A 9,005-nucleotide genomic window follows, 5' to 3' on the forward strand; every position below is an offset into this window, starting at 1 on the left:
TACTCACTTTTTATTCTCATGCCAACTAGCACAAGGCAGGTACTCAATGTGTGTCAGTTGACACAAAATAAAGTGAGCATGTCCTAGGGAGGTGAGACGATGGGAAAAGGTGGGTCTCCTCTTGACTCTCATCATCCTTGCTACCTGGGGTGCCTGTTCCTCCACCTCACTTCCCTGGGGTCTCCCAGTCTGTCTTGCCTCATTGCTCTGTCCCAGGGAGAGAGGGGTGACAATGTCCCAGAGCCAAAGCCATCCTGTGCAAAATCAGATAGGAGGAAAGTACATACAGTGCTACCCAAAGAGCCAGCACAGCCTGGAGGAATATGATGCTTTGGGGAGGTACCTAAGGATCCTGTATAGGAAACATAAGCCATGATGGAAAATAAAGTAATACAAGCAGTAACCTCCAAGACAGAAAATTGATTCATTAGTGCCTCTAGGTTGCATGACTGTGGAAAATAACTCTCCCGGCAGAATAACCGGTCATGATCAGCAGTTAAGACCTGTCTTTTGCTTTACTTTGTAAGAAGAAGAGAAGAAAGAGAGGAGGGAAGAGAGGGAGGGCAAGTCAATGAGTTGTGTTGAGGACGAGAGGAGAGATTTATCTTTAAGACCAATAGCTTGTCAATGAGAGTCTATAAATAGCCTGCCTTTGAGATCAGCCAAGTCCCTATTATATATTAAATTCCTTTGCCTGAAAAATAAATTGTGGAAGAGAAAGGGAAATTATTTACATTCCATTTTATGGGAATCAGACTTGTCCGTGATCTTCCTGTCTGACTAGTGGTTTCCACTTGGCTGGATTTATTGGCATGACTTGCCTTGTGGGTTCACTCTCACGGGGCTCCTGCCTCTTTAGGGGGCTAAAAGTCTTTGTGGATCCTGCAACAGTATGAGAGAGGGCTCTTCCATGCAGACCCACCACTGTGTCCACAGAGAGAACCCAGGGGCATCGTTCTGAGATTGCAGGGTGGCGTCTTCCGGCACATAGGTAAGTAACAAGCTTTGTGGTAAATTTGCAATGCAAAATAGCCACTTACCAGCTGCCAGAGTAGATACATTTTACTTTTAAAGTGTTGTGTGTACCCTTAAATATTTGTAGTGCCTAACTGGAGTTGCTTTGAATTTGTTGAAAGGATTCAAGCCTTGATTTATTTATTTTTAATTTTTGGCTGTGGAAAGACAATGGTCTCCAAGTCCCCTTTAGCAGGAAGTCAATACCCCAGAGTTAATCCTCCCTTTCTTTGAGGGAGCGATATTTCTCAAGAAGAGAAAAAATATATTTTTCAGCAAATCTTGACCATAAAATTCATCTGCTCAAGGCTTTACGTCAATTCAATGATCATGGGCAATTTATGAACCAATGAAGTCAGCCAGCTGGGGGCAAATCAGGATGGAATAAACTTATGCATTATTTTTGTATTTGTTCAAAGTAAAAATAACTTTTGGAGTGCCTATGGTGTTAAAATATCAGGCTCAACACAGAACTTTCCTCTCTGCTCTTATTTTCAAGACTGCAAACAATATGCTTTGAAAGAAAGAATGACTTTTGGAAAAATTGACTTTTACAAGGCATACAATCTAAAGAAAAGCAGAGTGGAATATAGATAAGTTCAAGTTATCTCCCTGCATGTTTTATGGGAGATAAATTATTGATTTTGTCTTATATTTTTGTTCAAGCCACTGGTCAATCAAGTGCCCTATAGATTATCCTTTGAGAGAATACAATAGATCCTCCTAGACCAAGCTTCAAACATTGGAATTTTGATAGAGATTGCATTGAATCTGTAGGTTGCTTTGGATAGTATGGATATTTTAACAATGTTAATTATTCTAATCCATGAACATAGGATATCTTTCCTATTTGTGCCTTTTTCAATTTCTTTCATCATTACTTCATAAATTTCAGTGTACAAATCTTTCACCTCCTTGGTTAAATTTATTCCTAAGTATCTTCTCTTTTTTTGCAGCTATCGTAGATGGGATTATTACCTTGATTTCTTTTTCAGATAGTTCGCTGTTACTGTATAGAAATGCTACTGATTGTTGTGTGTTGATTTCGTATCATGCAACTTTACCGAGTTTGTTTATTAGCTGTAACAGTTTTTTGGTAAAATCTGTAAGATTTTCTATATATAAGACCATTTTCTCACCAATGATTATTTATCTTACTTTTTACTTCTTTCTTTTGTCTAATAACTCTGGCAAAGACTTCCAGTACTATGTTGCATATGGCAAGAAGTGGGCATCTTTGTCTTATTGCAGATCTTAGAGAAAAGGCTTTCAATTTTTTACTGTTGCACAAAATGTTAGGTGTGAGCTTCTCATATATGGCCTTTATAATATTGCGGTACATTCCTTCTGCACCTAGTTTGGTAAGAGTTTTTCTTTCTTTCTTTTTCAAATTACTACTTCTTGCAAACAAGGCTACTCCACAGGCAACATGCACAGAGTAGCTGGTATGCATTTTTTTTTTTATCATGAAAGAACATTGAATTTTGTCAAATGCTTTTTTGTTATTCAGTGAAATGGTCATATTATTTTTGTCCTTCATTCTGTTAATTTGATATATCCCATTTATTGGTTTGTGTATGTTGAACCCCTTCTGTATGCCAATGATAAATCCTACTTGATTATAGTGGACGATCCTTTTAATGTGTTTAATTCCATTTGCTAACATTTTATTGAGTATTTTTGCATCTATGTTCATCAAGAATAGTGGCCTGTAATTTTCTTTTCTTGTAATGTCTTTTTTTGGCTTTGATATCAAGGTAATGCTGGCCTTGTAAAAAGATTTAAGAAGTGTTTCCTCCTCTTCAACTATCAAAAAGAGTTTCAGAAGAGTCAGTAATAGTTCTTTTTTAAATGTCTGATAAAATTCAGCAGTGAATCCATCAGGTCTTGAGCTTTTTACTTTTTTTTTTTTTAAGAGACAGGGTCTCACTCTGTCACCCTGGCTGGAGTACAATGGCATGGTCATAGTTCACTGCAGCCTCAAACTCCTGAGCTCAAATATTTTTACTGTCTCAGCCTCCCGAGTAACCAGGACAGCCACCAATTACCCTTAATCGGAAGGGGTTTCATCATGTTCCACAGGCTGGTGTTGAACTTGCTCACAGCCTCCCAAAGTGCTGGGATTACAGGTGTGAGCCACCATGCCCAACTCTGTGCTTTTCTTTGATGAGAGAATTGGGTCTTTTTTGTTTTTTGTTTTTTTCTTACTGATTCAATGTCCTTACTCATTGCTGGTCTCTTCAGACTGTCTACTTCTCTATGATTCAAATTTGATAGGTTATATGTGTCTAGGAATTTATCCACCGCTTCTAGGTTATCCAATTAAAATTCCACTCTTTTTAATCTATCTTCTTTTTGGCTAAGAATAATTTTTAATCTGTCTTCTTTTTGACTAAGAATAATTATTTTAGACCTCTTGATTTTTATCACTAGCTCTTTTCCCAGTTCACTTCAGTAGAATCACATATGAGAACAGGTAAAAAGCAATAGAGTCACCTTGAGAGGCAGCTGCTGCCCAACATTCTATTAAAAAGAACATACGGGTTCATTCTGTATACAGTAAATTTGTGCTGAAGCTCTTAATGTCTTTAAGATATTATCACGGTGGTGGCATAGAGGACAATAGTAGAATACAGTGATTAAAAGCATAAACTTTGATATTAGTCAAACTGGGTTTGAGTCCTGGTTCTGCCATATATTTTAAAAGCATAAACTTTGATATTAGTCAAACTGGGTTTGAGTCCTGGTTCTGTCACATATTGACCATGTGAACTCTGGGAAGTTCACTCATTGATTCAACAAATGTTTGTTAAGTGCCTACTGTATGCCGCCAAGCCCTAAATGGAGAATACTGCAGTGAACAAGGCAGATATTATACCCAACTTCATAGCTCATATACATAAGAGAGACATTAATTAATTACACAAGGATTAATTTACCTAATGTTACAAAGAAGTAGTAAAACTGTATCATGAGATTGATTTGACCTGCTCTGCACAGTTCAGAAAGTTTCCCTAAGGAAGTTGGGAATCTAAGGGTCCAACATGAATTAACTAAGCACAAAGGGGAGAATGAGAACTTTGAGGAAAGGCAGTTGGTAGGTGGGAAAGCCCTGAAGCAGAGAGGAGGCTGGAAAGTCTGGAACAAGGAGAACAAAGGCAGAGGTACAAGAGGAGCAGCTGGTGATGCAAGCAGGGGCCAGAACATGATGGGCCTGGAGGCCATGTTAAGGATTTTAGTCTTTGCCCTAAAATCAATGGGAAGTCTTCAAGCAAGGGAGGAACACAGTCAAATTTGCCTTTGCTAAAGATCATTCGGTCTTCTTTGGAGAGCACAGAGCAGATTGAGGCAAAAGTGAGAGGAAGAACCACTAGGAAGCTGCTGTTCTAATATGGGTAGTGAGATTGCAGAGGAGTAGAGAAATTGACTGGATATTTATGAGTTAGAGTGGGAAGAACTCCATTGGATATGGAGGGTGAGACTGGGTCAAAGATGACTCCCAAATTTCCAAATTACAGGACTGGATGGAGAGTGGTGCCATTTACGAAGACTGGGACTGTGGATGAGAGTGAAATTTTGGAGGAGAAGGCCTTCAGTTCAGTTACAGTAGTCTCCCTTAATATGTGATTTCACTTTCCATGGTTTGACTGTTACCCATAGTCAACCACGGTTTGAAAATATTCAATGGAAAATTCCAGAAATAAACAATTCATAAGTTTTTAATCACAGGGCATTCAGAGTAGTGTGATGAAATCTCATACCATCCCACCCAGCATGGGAATCTTCCCTTTGTCCAGGATATCCACGATGTCTACACTACTGGTCCATTAGTCACTCAGTGGCCGTCTTGGTTATCAGATGGAAGAAACATAATATATAAAGGGTTTGGTACTATCTGTGATTCGAGGCACCCACTGGGAGTCTTGGAATTTACCCCAAAGAGAAGCAGGGACCACTGTATTCAACTTTGGTGACCTTCAGTTCCCTCTCCTCTATAGTAGAGGTGACAATAGTGTTGCCCCCATAGGAATATGGTGAGAATTCCATTAGGTCCCGAATGTTAAGCACTGAGCATGGTGCCTGGCACATGGAAAGCGGCAATGGCTGGAGACTAATGTTCTGCTCATCAACCATTAGGTGCAGAGGCACCCGTTCTCACAGCTCCCTGCCCTTCTCTTTGTACCACTCACTACAGTTGTCATTTTCCATGCACTTCTGTGATTCTTTGAATAATATTTGTCTCCTCACTCCATTTTAAGCTCCAAAAAGGCAGGGGCTATGATTTTGCTTAGCATTATATTCCCAGCGCGGGGCATTGTGATGAAAATGGACAAACACACAGCCTGAGCAGGAAACACGCGCTTCCCCAGAGCCCCATTCATTCCTGCAACCAGGTACCCGCAGCATGTGCACAGGGACGGCCTGCCATTTGGTTGTTATTGATTACGCCACAGCAAACCACACAGGTCTTCAGATTTCAATGCTAGGACGCAAATCAAAACTCACCCGTAGCCTAACCTCCAGCACCTCAGGAAGTTCTTTGGAAATAAACGACAGGTGTTTCCTAGCAACACTGCAAGCGGTTGTGCATCCGGGAGGCAGCAGGCCTATTTGGCGTTCCCACTTCCTGCTCTCCCTCTCCCCAGTGTCCTATTACTGCTACTCACAAAAACCTGGCTTTTCAAACTGTTCAGTTGTGTTTTTTTGAAGAACAGTCTGGGAAGCAGAGGGGGAGATCAAGAAGAAACAAAATTTACATTTAATTTAAAACATCATTTGAACCATTAATTTCCACGGCTTCCCTCGTAGAACATTAATACGGAGATCTATCTAGCAATAAAACCAGTTGATTTCGTATGTGTATTTTCTTAATTTGCTCCTATAGTTCTTATCTTCGAAGTATTCATGTGGCATTTTATTTCATGTCTGTTGTTATTTATTACATCGTATGCAACGTCTCATCTCTGAACAGGATTACAAACACCTCCAGGGCTGGAACTAGCTCCTAGCGAGATATCTTGTCAACATATTCAGTAAGCACGTGTGCCTAATTGATCTGACTGCTTATCTCTGAGAAACACCTAAGTCACTGAGGAAGGAAAAGGGAATGGAAAGAAAGACAGCAAACTCCAGCAAGTCCCCCTAGAGGGCAAAGCACCAACTCACTGAATTAAAGCCACATTGTAGCGGCTAGAATATTCCCTTCACGCATGTGGCTTTGCACAGTGAACTTTTGCTTCCTTGAACTTATAGGCTGGCTATCAGCTCTAATGGAGGCTCCTACAAACCCTGATTCTGATTCATAGCCTGTTGTGTAAGGTATTTCCCTCCTGGGTGGCATTTTTCTTTTCTTTTTGAGACGGAGTCCTGCTCTGTCACCAAGGCTGGAGTACAGTAGCGCTATCTCAGCTCACTGCAACCTCTGCCTCCTGGGTTCAAGCGATTCTCTTTCCTCAGCCTCCAGAAGTAGCTAGGATTACAGGCACGCGCCATCATGCCCTGCTAATTTTTGTATTTTTAGTAGAGACAGGGTTTCCCCATGTTGGCCAGGCTGGTCTTGAACTCCTGACCTCAAATGATCCACCCACCTCAGCCTCCCAAAGTGCTGGGATTACAGGCGTGAGTCACTGTGCCCAGCCTCACAGTACATGTTTTTTAATCATGCTGCTTTCACTGTTTGTTGGCACCTGGCTAACACAGGTGCCATTATTTCCTGGAATCTCTTAAATGAGTAAATAACCATGGACAACCAACCAAGGAGGTCCCCATGAGATTGCACCTCAAGCTTCAATCCTGAAGTCACAACAGGGGAGGCTGCAGCCGCTACTCTCTGCTGCTAATTCTACCCTTAGCCAACCTCTGTGACGGCTTCTATTGGGCCTCATAAATTAAATCCAAAGAGTCAGCATTTCTCCAGGGCTTGGCTAGCTCCTTTCCTAAGCGTCTATCTCAAGTATTCAACCAGAAGGAGCGGAAAGAGTAATAAATCGACTCTTAGTAATACGATGAAGGCCCCACCTGGTACCAAGAGAGAAGGGAAAGAGAATTCCATCGTCATCCAAGAGAGAACATCCGCCAAGAAGACCTTCACCGGCCAAGCTGGAGCTCCGCCAACACCCTGCGCGCACCATGTAGCAGTATTTCATTACAGAGCTCCCGATTCCTCACTTCCAAGTCACTTAGACCCAGGCCAATGAAAACAATAGGAGGAAAACCAGAGGACTGGAACTACAGTCACTGAAGTCCCAGGAGCAGCAGAAAACTCTAAAGGGCAATGCTGTTTTCATGGCGAAGTCTACACCCCTCGGGTCACTTATGAGGAGCCCCAGCCCAGGTCTTTGTTCCATCCTTAGGAGGTTGGCAAAAGGTCAAAACATGTCTCAGTGCCGCTCTGGAATCAGAGTTTCTATCTTTTCGCTAGACCTGTTTTTCCTTCGATGATTTCAACTATAGGTCTGCATGTTTGGGGAACATTGAAACTGCTCTTGTGGGTGTTCACTGTACACGCCAGTTATTATGAAATTAACAGTGTTTAGATTCTAAGGGATGGTTTTGTATTAAGCAGACTTATTTTCTAAGCTTTGCTTTTATGCCGTTTTAAACACTAGTGAATCAAGGACTCATTCTGATTGTATGCAATTTTAAATACATACTAATAGTGGTCAGGTGCGGTGGCTCACACCTGTAATCCCAGCACTTTGGGAGGCTGAGAAGGGTGAATTGCTTGAGCCCAGGAGTTTGAGACCAGCCTGGGCAAGATAGTGAGAGCCCATCTCCACAAAAAAATAGAAAAATTAGCCAGGTGTAGTGGTGAGTACCTGTAGCCCCAGCTACTCGGGAAGCTGAGGTAGGAGGATCACCTGAGCCTGGGAGGTTGAGGCTGCAGTGAGCTGTGATCGACTCATTGCCTGGGTGACAGTGAAAACCTGTCTTGGGGAAAAAAAAGATCACAAATATACAGATTACATACAGAAGCTGCTCTATTTCTGGCCTTAAATTCCTTCCCTCCCCTAGAAGTAGCCGCTGTTAATATGTTAGGTAAACTTCCAGTCCTATTTGCAAGCATTTGTATAGATGAATGGATATGAATACTTAAAATTTTTTTTCATATAAATGAGATCATATGTCTATTGTTCTGCAGCTTGCTTTTTTGTTGTTGACAATAAAAAATTTATTTCAGGTCAATCCAAACAGAAAACCAAAAACATCCGTCCGTAAATGTTTTCAGGTTTCTTCAGGGAGAAAAATGAAACTGTTATAAGAGAAATATTATTTTCTCTTTCAGTTTATAGGCTATTTGGGTCAATACTTATTTTCAGGAATTTTAGTTTATAATTTTTTTATTTTAAGTTATTTTGGATACAAAATAGTTGTACATATTCATGGGGTATAGCTTCAAAGCCTTATTTATGTATAGGTATAATAATATATTATTTTAAAAGCTGCATTATAGTACATAAAGAGAATGGGAATGTACTATACTTAATCTAGCAAACGACTAGATAAGCAGGTGGTTTGCAAGATAAATTATGACAAATACTGTAAATATTTCTTTTTTTCTTTTTCAGAGACAAAATATGTTTGCCCAAGAAATGTTTGCTCTATGTTGCCCAGGCTGGTCTGGAACTCCTGGGCTCAAGTGATCCTCCCACCCTGGCCTTCAGAGTAGCTATGACTACAGGTGCACACCACCACACCTGGCTACAAATGTCTTTGAAGAACAATCTCTATGCACATAAATATTTCTTAAGGTCACATTCCTAGAAATGCAATTGGTGTGTCAAAAGATACATGCATTTTTAAAAGTTTTATTGTTTCAGAGATTTATCCATGTCGTAGCATTTATCGGTACTTTGTTCCTTTTTATGGCTGAATAATATCCTACTGTGTGGCCATACCACATTTGCTTGTCCATTTATCAATTCATGGGCCTTTGAGGTTCTTCCACACATTATTATGAATAATCTTGCTATAAACATTTGTGGGCAAGA

At 40.6% G+C, this 9,005-nt stretch overlaps 1 long non-coding RNA gene across 1 annotated transcript; it reads left to right on the forward strand.

Annotated features, from left to right (window-relative positions):
* The first annotated feature begins 726 nt into the window (after positions 1-726).
* LOC119618800 (uncharacterized) lies at positions 727-9,005 on the forward strand. Its single transcript, XR_005235166.2, has 2 exons — positions 727-991; positions 8,583-9,005. It is a non-coding gene; the product is annotated as an uncharacterized lncRNA (long non-coding RNA).

The sequence above is a fragment of the Chlorocebus sabaeus genome, chromosome 9 (assembly GCF_047675955.1).
Source record: "Chlorocebus sabaeus isolate Y175 chromosome 9, mChlSab1.0.hap1, whole genome shotgun sequence".
In the NCBI taxonomy this organism is placed as follows: Eukaryota; Metazoa; Chordata; class Mammalia; order Primates; family Cercopithecidae; genus Chlorocebus; species Chlorocebus sabaeus.